Source organism: Hyperolius riggenbachi, chromosome 5, assembly GCF_040937935.1.
Source record: "Hyperolius riggenbachi isolate aHypRig1 chromosome 5, aHypRig1.pri, whole genome shotgun sequence".
Classification (NCBI taxonomy): domain Eukaryota; kingdom Metazoa; phylum Chordata; class Amphibia; order Anura; family Hyperoliidae; genus Hyperolius; species Hyperolius riggenbachi.
This window is the reverse complement of record NC_090650.1, coordinates 5,122,130-5,132,727: the sequence shown is the minus strand read 5'-3', so window position 1 is coordinate 5,132,727 and position 10,598 is coordinate 5,122,130.

Genomic DNA, 10,598 nt, shown 5'->3' with positions numbered 1-10,598 from the left:
AAGGGGGCTTTTAGGACCATTGTAGTCCCTTATACACTCCAATGAGTTCTGGGTCACCATGAGCTGGCTGGTTAGTCTGTACCTCTCGGTGTTACAAACCCTACTGCATAGAGCCAAATTAATCCATGCCATGCACTGATGAGGATCAACCAATCCGAAACAGTCTGTATGCATGTTGGATTATTATGGCTCTGTACAAATTAAAGGGAAGGTTCAGGGACGCTACAAAAAAAAATAAAAATCCACATCCACTTACCTGGGGCTTCCTCCAGCCCGTGGCAAGCAGGAGGTGCCCTCAGCGCCGCTCCGCAGGCTCCCGGTGGTCTCCGGTGGCCGACCTGACCTAGCCGGCGGCCAGGTCGGGCCTCTTCTGCGCTCCATTGTGCGTTCCTCCACAGTCAAGCCAGCACCATCCGTAGTGTTATAGCTCTTTTATTAGTTACAATAGCATGACAAGCATCTTCCCAGCGACAGCAGCGCTGTTTCGATCAGAACTAGTATACAAGCACCACGACTGCTCCCCCTTTGTCGGCCGGTCGCACAACAATAGATTTATTTTCATATAGTGTCTTAAGTGCCGTACGTCAGTGGTGCTCAGCAGAGCTCGAATATTCGAGTAGCTCGAATATTCGAGCTCTTTTTCAGCTATTCGAGCTCGGTATTCGAGCTCCGAATAGCTGGAGCTATTCGAATGGGCTATCCGAGTACACTCGAATAGCCCATTCACTATTCGAGCTATTCGAGCAACCCGGCGCTATTCGAGCTCGGTACCGAGCTCGAATAGCGTCATAGCCCAGATTGATGTCCTTAGAGCCAATCAGAGGGCTCCCAGGCCCTCTGACGGCAGCCAATCACAGAGGGGGACCCTGGCCAGCCCCTACCCTATAAATAGCGGCCGCCATGTTCCGTTTCTCCATGCTTGCCTGAGACTTGTACAGAGAGAGAGTTGCTCCTTTGTGCTTTGGCTTAGCAAGTGCTCTATTGTGATCATTTACCTAGCGTTTTTGCTCACCTACACCTGCCATATACACCTATATTGTTGTTAGTTAGATAGACATTGTATTTGAGTTAGTAGCTTGTGTGTTACATTAGAGACAGGCAGCTGCTGCAAGCTTACAGGTTTAGGCCTCAGGGGGGCCTTGCCTCTGTGGGCAGCTGTCCTCTGTTTATTTCTCTCATCTATACCAGTATTTCTGCTGTCCTTTACTAATAGTATTGTAGTTATACTGTACTAGGAGTAGGACACTCACTGACTGTCACTGTTTATAGGCTACTAGCTAGCTCCTGCGTGTGTGCACTCACTCACTGTCTGTGTGTACACACACTCTATTTCCTTCTGATTACTGATAGATTATTGTTAGTTAGTTGTACTTACTTACTACTTACTCTTACTGTACCCGTAGGGACACTCACTGTCACTGTTCATATAGGCTACTAGCTCCTGCGTGTGCGCACTGCACTCACTGTCTGAGTGTACACACACAACACACACTCTATTTCCTTCTGATCGCTGATTGATTATCGTAATTAGTTAGTTGTACTTACTGTTACTACTTACTCTTACTGTACTAGGAGTCTAGGACACTCAGTCACTGTCCATAGGCTACTAGCTCCTGCGTGCGTGCACTCACTGTCTGAGTGTACACACACCCACACTCCATTTCCTTCTGATCGCTGATTGATTATCGTAATTAGTTAGTTGTACTTACTGTTACTACTTACTCTTACTGTACTAGGAGTCTAGGACACTCAGTCACTGTGTTCATAGGCTACTAGCTCCTGCGTGCGTGCACTCACTGTCTGAGTGTACACACACCCACACTCCATTTCCTTCTGATCGCTGATTGATTATTGTAATTAGTTAGTTCTACTTACTGTTACTACTTACTCTTACTGTACTAGGAGTCTAGGACACTCAGTCACTGTGTTCATAGGCTACTAGCTCCTGCGTGCGTGCACTCACTGTCTGAGTGTACACACACCCACACTCCATTTCCTTCTGATCGCTGATTGATTATCGTAATTAGTTAGTTGTACTTACTGTTACTACTTACTCTTACTGTACTAGGAGTCTAGGACACTCAGTCACTGTCCATAGGCTACTAGCTCCTGCGTGCGGTCACTCACTGTCTGAGTGTACACACACCACCCACACTCTATTTCCTTCTGATCGCTGATTGATTATTGTAATTAGTTAGTTCTACTTACTGTTACTACTTACTCTTACTGTACTAGGAGTCTAGGACACTCAGTCACTGTGTTCATAGGCTACTAGCTCCTGCGTGCGTGCACTCACTGTCTGAGTGTACACACACCCACACTCCATTTCCTTCTGATCGCTGATTGATTATTGTAATTAGTTAGTTCTACTTACTGTTACTACTTACTCTTACTGTACTAGGAGTCTAGGACACTCAGTCACTGTGTTCATAGGCTACTAGCTCCTGCGTGCGTGCACTCACTGTCTGAGTGTACACACACCCACACTCCATTTCCTTCTGATCGCTGATTGATTATTGTAATTAGTTAGTTCTACTTACTGTTACTACTTACTCTTACTGTACTAGGAGTCTAGGACACTCAGTCACTGTGTTCATAGGCTACTAGCTCCTGCGTGCGTGCACTCACTGTCTGAGTGTACACACACCGACACTCCATTTCCTTCTGATCGCTGATTGATTATCGTAATTAGTTAGTTGTACTTACTGTTACTACTTACTCTTACTGTACTAGGAGTCTAGGACACTCAGTCACTGTCCATAGGCTACTAGCTCCTGCGTGCGTGCACTCACTGTCTGAGTGTACACACACCCACACTCCATTTCCTTCTGATCGCTGATTGATTATTGTAATTAGTTAGTTCTACTTACTGTTACTACTTACTCTTACTGTACTAGGAGTCTAGGACACTCAGTCACTGTCCATAGGCTACTAGCTCCTGCGTGCGTGCACTCACTGTCTGAGTGTACACACACCACCCACACTCTATTTCCTTCTGATCGCTGATTGATTATTGTAATTAGTTAGTTCTACTTACTGTTACTACTTACTCTTACTGTACTAGGAGTCTAGGACACTCAGTCACTGTGTTCATAGGCTACTAGCTCCTGCGTGCGTGCACTCACTGTCTGAGTGTACACACACCCACACTCCATTTCCTTCTGATCGCTGATTGATTATTGTAATTAGTTAGTTCTACTTACTGTTACTACTTACTCTTACTGTACTAGGAGTCTAGGACACTCAGTCACTGTCCATAGGCTACTAGCTCCTGCGTGCGTGCACTCACTGTCTGAGTGTACACACACCACCCACACTCTATTTCCTTCTGATCGCTGATTGATTATTGTAATTAGTTAGTTCTACTTACTGTTACTACTTACTCTTACTGTACTAGGAGTCTAGGACACTCAGTCACTGTGTTCATAGGCTACTAGCTCCTGCGTGCGTGCACTCACTGTCTGAGTGTACACACACCCACACTCCATTTCCTTCTGATCGCTGATTGATTATTGTAATTAGTTAGTTCTACTTACTGTTACTACTTACTCTTACTGTACTAGGAGTCTAGGACACTCAGTCACTGTGTTCATAGGCTACTAGCTCCTGCGTGCGTGCACTCACTGTCTGAGTGTACACACACCCACACTCCATTTCCTTCTGATCGCTGATTGATTATTGTAATTAGTTAGTTCTACTTACTGTTACTACTTACTCTTACTGTACTAGGAGTCTAGGACACTCAGTCACTGTCCATAGGCTACTAGCTCCTGCGTGCGTGCACTCACTGTCTGAGTGTACACACACCACCCACACTCTATTTCCTTCTGATCGCTGATTGATTATTGTAATTAGTTAGTTCTACTTACTGTTACTACTTACTCTTACTGTACTAGGAGTCTAGGACACTCAGTCACTGTGTTCATAGGCTACTAGCTCCTGCGTGCGTGCACTCACTGTCTGAGTGTACACACACCCACACTCCATTTCCTTCTGATCGCTGATTGATTATTGTAATTAGTTAGTTCTACTTACTGTTACTACTTACTCTTACTGTACTAGGAGTCTAGGACACTCAGTCACTGTGTTCATAGGCTACTAGCTCCTGCGTGCGTGCACTCACTGTCTGAGTGTACACACACCCACACTCCATTTCCTTCTGATCGCTGATTGATTATTGTAATTAGTTAGTTCTACTTACTGTTACTACTTACTCTTACTGTACTAGGAGTCTAGGACACTCAGTCACTGTGTTCATAGGCTACTAGCTCCTGCGTGCGTGCACTCACTGTCTGAGTGTACACACACTAAATTTACTTGTGATTACTACTGATTATTGTAACTGCTAGTTGTACTTCCTGACTGTTACTACTTACTTACTGTACTAGGGGACACTCACTCAGTCACCTCACCAACCAACCCACTCCATTAAAGTACCCCACTTTTCACCCGCCCTTTTACAAAACTTTTGTCTATACGCCCAAAACATTTAAGATGTCTGGAAGTGGCAGCCAGCGCGGTTTGGGCAAGGGGAAGGGCAGCAAGGGAATCAGGAGGAGAGGGAGCAGCATTGTGGCAAGCCGCGGCCGCGGGCGCGCCACCATGCACAGTTCCGCAGCAGCAGCAGCAGCGTCAGTGGCTAACATTCCTCCCATAGCCACTGGCCGTGGACGCCTTGGGCGCCGCCCAGCAGGAGCATCTGCAACTCACGCTGCAGAGACACAGCAGCAGCAGCGTGTAGCACCTGCTCCCATTTTCCTCCAGCCGGGTCGGAAACGTCCCATTGAGGAAAAGGATGCAGACACTGTGGTGCAACTCATGACGGAGGATGAGCAGCCCGCCATCAGCTCTGCATCCGAGGCCTCCACCCTCACCACCACCACCACCCCTGTTCGCAGCAGCCGCCCAGCAGGGTCTGGGGAGGAGGCCAGTTCACCGTCACTCGCCGACCTGTCATTCAGCAGTCTTTTGACCCCAGGCATCATGAGTAAATTGTCTGCTGTTGTTGGCGATCTTGAGGAGGAGATGCTGATGGGCACTTTGGGGGATGAGGGATTGGACAGCAAGACTGTGGCGACAGTCAAGCAGCCCATCCATGCATCAGGAGAGGAGTTTGGGGGGTCCTCATCCCAGCAGGACATGTTTCAGGAGGGGGAGGATGATGATGACCCGGTGACAGACAGAGACTGGGTGCCACCACCTCCAGGGGATGTCGTCCTCAGCAGCTCTGAGGAGGAGGAGGAGGATGCGCTTGTGGGCCTTGCAAGGAGGCGCATCATTGCAAGCATTGGCAGCGTCCCACAGCCTGCTGGTGTCTCAGGCTCAGCAGCAGCAGCATCAGCCAGTACCACCCCCAGCCGCACCCAAGCCCCTCCCCCAACCACCACAGGGAGACAGGCAGCAGCGCTTCCATGCCGTAGGGGGAAGTTTCTGTCACCAATCTGGCGGTTTTTCACCATGCCCACTGTGTACAGCAAGTACGCCACTTGCAACCACTGTCAGCGGAAGTTGAGCAGAGGTGCAGACCCCTTAAAGTTCAGCACCAGCTCGCTCATCAACCACCTTGCGGCTAAACATTTCCACCAGCATGAGGAGTTCCAGAGGCTGAAGGCATCTGCTGCTGGCAGTGGCACCACACCCATCACGGCACAGCCTTCAGCAGCAGCAGCAGCAACAGCAGCCACCCGCCCTCCTGCTCCTCCAGCAGCACCAGCAGGAGTGCGGAAACGCACTGCTCCTCCCCCCTCTGCAACTCCTGCCGCCGACACTGAGGCCTGTTCTGGCAGCCAGTCCTCAGTGGCCTCCTCTGCTGTGTCTGCTGATTCCCGTGTCAGCAAAAGGCCACGCCAGAGCCTTTTGAGCGAGTCCTTCCAGGGGGTGGTTAGGGCTCTGCCTCCCAGCAGCCGTCGCGTGCGGCAGCTGAACGGCTTGCTGGCACGGGCCATGTGCTCCCAACTCCTGCCGTACACGCTCGTGCAGGAGGGGAGCGACATTCGTGCGCTGCTTGCTTGCGCAGCCCCAGATTGGCAGCTCCCCAGCAGACACTTTTTCTCCCGCAAGGCCATTCCTGCACTGCACCGCTTTGTGATGGCCAATGTGGAGCGAGGGCTGGAGCACGCGGTTGGTGAAAGGGTCCACGTCACCATGGACTCCTGGAGCAGCCGCTTCGGGACAGGCCGCTACCTGTCCTTCACTGTCCACTGGGTCAGCTTGGTGGAAGGGGGTGAGGATGGGAGAGCAGCAGCGGGCACAGCAGCAGCAGCAACACAGTGGGTGGTGCCACCCCGCAGGCTCAGGGGAACTGCAGCAGGTTCCTCCGATCCTCTGCCATCCTCCGGCACACCTGGCCAAACCCCCCGCCTCAGCAGCAGCGTGAAGGCCCGCCACTGCCAAGCGCTGCTGCACTTGGTCAGCCTTGGGAAGACCAAGCTGACGGCAACCCATGTGTTGGCCAAACTCCAGGAGCAGGAGAGGATTTGGCTGACCCCCAGAGGCCTCAGAGTCGGAGAGGTGGTGGCCGACAATGGGGCCAATCTGGTTGCCGCAATAGACAGGGGAAACCTGACCCACATCCCCTGTCTTGCCCACGTGCTGAACCTGGTGGTGCAGAAGTTCCTGCGCACCTACCAGGGGATGGGCGAACTGCTGGAAACGGCAAGGAATGTTGTGCGTCACTTCCGGCGTTCGGCTGCAGCCTGTGCGAGCCTGGAAGACGTGCAAAAGGAGCTGGATCTGCCACGCCATCGGCTGATCCTTGACGTTCCGACTCGCTGGAACTCCACCCTGGCGATGTTGGAGCGTCTGGTTGAACAGAGGCGCGCTGTCAAAGAGTACCTTGCCCTGGCCACTGTTTCCGCAGCTCTGAGAAAGGACAAGACCAGCAACTACCCGTCCATCGTCCCCGATGATGACTGGAGGCACATGCAGCAGGTGTGCTTAGTGCTGGCTCCCTTCCTGCAGGCCACAAACATGGTGAGCAGGGACCATGCTATGGTCTGCGAGTGGGTGCCCCTGGTTTCTCTGCTGAACAGGGCCCTCGATGCTTTGCTGGAACAGGGAGCGGCAGCCTTGGACCAGCAGGAGCGGCAACCAGCTGCGCAGTCCACCTCTGAGGGGGAGGAGGAGGAGGACTTGGTGGAGGTCCCTGACCTGGCTGCTGATGAGGGGGATCAGCACAGCGCAGCTGAGTTGGTGCGGGGGTGGAGAGAGGATGAGGCGGCAGAGGAGGAGGATGAGGACAGCACTGACGTCGATGTGCCAGCAGACGTGGCCCGCCTCTTCCCAATGGCAGCGCACATGCTGACGTGCCTGCGCAGGGACCCCAGGGTGATCCAGATGAAGCAGAGGGAGGACATCTGGATCAGCATGATGTTGGACCCACGCCTCAAGGGGAAGTTGAGCCAGTTCCTGCCGCCTGCAGGAGGAGACCCAGCGCAACAAATAAGGAGCTTGCAGCAGGCCCTTGTTGAGCGCTTGGAGGAAGCCTTCCCCCAGCCTTCCATCCCCACTGTCCAGCAGCCAGCACAGAGGCAGCAGCAGGTGCCTGCATCCAGCAGCAGCAAGCGCCCCACAGACCTGCTGTCTCTCAGCCACGAGCTCTACAGGACTGTAGAGGCTCCGGCAGCAGTGACTAGAGAGGAGATGCATGCAGCAGCATCCTCCTCCGGTCACAGCCAGCGCCTGACCCGCATGGTGGCTGACTACATGGGGTCGTACAGCGGGCTTGACAGCGATGCCCCTGTTGATCCCATGGAGTATTGGGTCAAGCGCATGGAGATCTGGAGCGAGCTGGCGCAGTACGCCCTGGAAGTGCTGTCCTGCCCCCCTTCCAGCGTGCTGTCCGAGCGCTGCTTCAGTGCAGCTGGTGGCGTGGTCACCGAGAAACGCTCACGTCTGTCTCACAAGTCTGTTGACAGACTGACGTTTCTCAAGATGAACCAGGCGTGGGTGGAAGGCGAGTTCCTGGCCCCTGTTGTCGGCGAGAGGGGGACATGAACTGGCTGCCGGAACCATCGTTAATGTGCCTTACCACCCTTTACCACCTCCTGGCTCCTGCTCACTAAGCCAGCCTGGTTCACTTTGACTATTACGTCGCCTGCAGCCACACATTTTACACCTACAGTGGGCTGCTGTGTACTGCCCTTCTGCTGTCTGTCTGTGTTTCCCACTGCTAGCGTACACAGAATTACCTTCTTCTGCTGCCACTCTGCCACCAGCTATTACGTCAAACAATAGCTATATTGGTTGCAAAACCAAAAACCAAACAAACCATTAAAAAAAAAAAAAAAAGGTTTAATTTTTCTGAGGTGCCCGGGTTGAAAACTGTGTTGTCCCAGTTGTGTATTGGACACAATGTGGGCTGCACGACCGCTGTCTGGGACCTCCTGTTGTGTTTTTTTACAGCCCTGGTATCACCGCTAGGTACCAGGGCTATTATGTCACGCTGCCTACCTGCTGCCACACTCACACTGCTCCTCCATACCTCCTCCTGCTGCTGCTGCTGCTGCTGTCTGTCTGTGTTTCCCACTGCCAGGGTACACAGATGATTTACCTTCTGCTGCCACTCTGCCACCAGCTATTACGTCAAACAGTAGCTGCTCGCCTACTCCTCCATTCCTCCTCCTGCTGCTGCTGTCTGTCTGTGTTTCCCACTGCCAGGGTACACAGATGATTTACCTTCTGCTGCCACTCTGCCACCAGCTATTACGTCAAACAATAGCTATATTGGTTGCAAAACCAAAAACCAAACAAACCATTAAAAAAAAAAAAAAAAGGTTTAATTTTTCTGAGGTGCCCGGGTTGAAAACTGTGTTGTCCCAGTTGTGTATTGGACACAATGTGGGCTGCACGACCGCTGTCTGGGACCTCCTGTTGTGTTTATTTACAGCCCTGGTATCACCGCTAGGTACCAGGGCTATTATGTCACGCTGCCTACCTGCTGCCACACTCACACTGCTCCTCCATACCTCCTCCTGCTGCTGCTGCTGCTGCTGTCTGTCTGTGTTTCCCACTGCCAGGGTACACAGATGATTTACCTTCTGCTGCCACTCTGCCACCAGCTATTACGTCAAACAGTAGCTGCTCGCCTACTCCTCCATTCCTCCTCCTGCTGCTGCTGTCTGTCTGTGTTTCCCACTGCCAGGGTACACAGATGATTTACCTTCTGCTGCCACTCTGCCACCAGCTATTACGTCAAACAATAGCTATATTGGTTGCAAAACCAAAAACCAAACAAACCATTAAAAAAAAAAAAAAAGGTTTAATTTTTCTGAGGTGCCCGGGTTGAAAACTGTGTTGTCCCAGTTGTGTATTGGACACAATGTGGGCTGCACGACCGCTGTCTGGGACCTCCTGTTGTGTTTATTTACAGCCCTGGTATCACCGCTAGGTACCAGGGCTATTATGTCACGCTGCCTACCTGCTGCCACACTCACACTGCTCCTCCATACCTCCTCCTGCTGCTGCTGCTGCTGCTGTCTGTCTGTGTTTCCCACTGCCAGGGTACACAGATGATTTACCTTCTGCTGCCACTCTGCCACCAGCTATTACGTCAAACAGTAGCTGCTCGCCTACTCCTCCATTCCTCCTCCTGCTGCTGCTGTCTGTCTGTGTTTCCCACTGCCAGGGTACACAGATGATTTACCTTCTGCTGCCACTCTGCCACCAGCTATTACGTCAAACAATAGCTATATTGGTTGCAAAACCAAAAACCAAACAAACCATTAAAAAAAAAAAAAAAGGTTTAATTTTTCTGAGGTGCCCGGGTTGAAAACTGTGTTGTCCCAGTTGTGTATTGGACACAATGTGGGCTGCACGACCACTGTCTGGGACCTCCTGTTGTGTTTATTTACAGCCCTGGTATCACCGCTAGGTACCAGGGCTATTATGTCACGCTGCCTACCTGCTGCCACACTCACACTGCTCCTCCATACCTCCTCCTGCTGCTGCTGCTGCTGCTGTCTGTCTGTGTTTCCCACTGCCAGGGTACACAGATGATTTACCTTCTGCTGCCACTCTGCCACCAGCTATTACGTCAAACAGTAGCTGCTCGCCTACTCCTCCATTCCTCCTCCTGCTGCTGCTGTCTGTCTGTGTTTCCCACTGCCAGGGTACACAGATGATTTACCTTCTGCTGCCACTCTGCCACCAGCTATTACGTCAAACAATAGCTATATTGGTTGCAAAACCAAAAACCAAACAAACCATTAAAAAAAAAAAAAAAGGTTTAATTTTTCTGAGGTGCCCGGGTTGAAAACTGTGTTGTCCCAGTTGTGTATTGGACACAATGTGGGCTGCACGACCGCTGTCTGGGACCTCCTGTTGTGTTTATTTACAGCCCTGGTATCACCGCTAGGTACCAGGGCTATTATGTCACGGCGAGCTGCCTGCCTCATTGACTGCCTGCTGCCACACACTCATCCTCCTCCTCCTGCTGCTGAATTTACCTCCTGCTGTCTTTGTGTTTCCAGTGCCAGGGAGCACATACAATGGTGCTTCCAACATGCGTGCGCCCACCAGCTATTTGTTACGCTCAAAATAGCTGCATTTCTTTAAATAAAAAATTGAAAAGAGAAATACGTGAAGAAGAAGAAGACGAT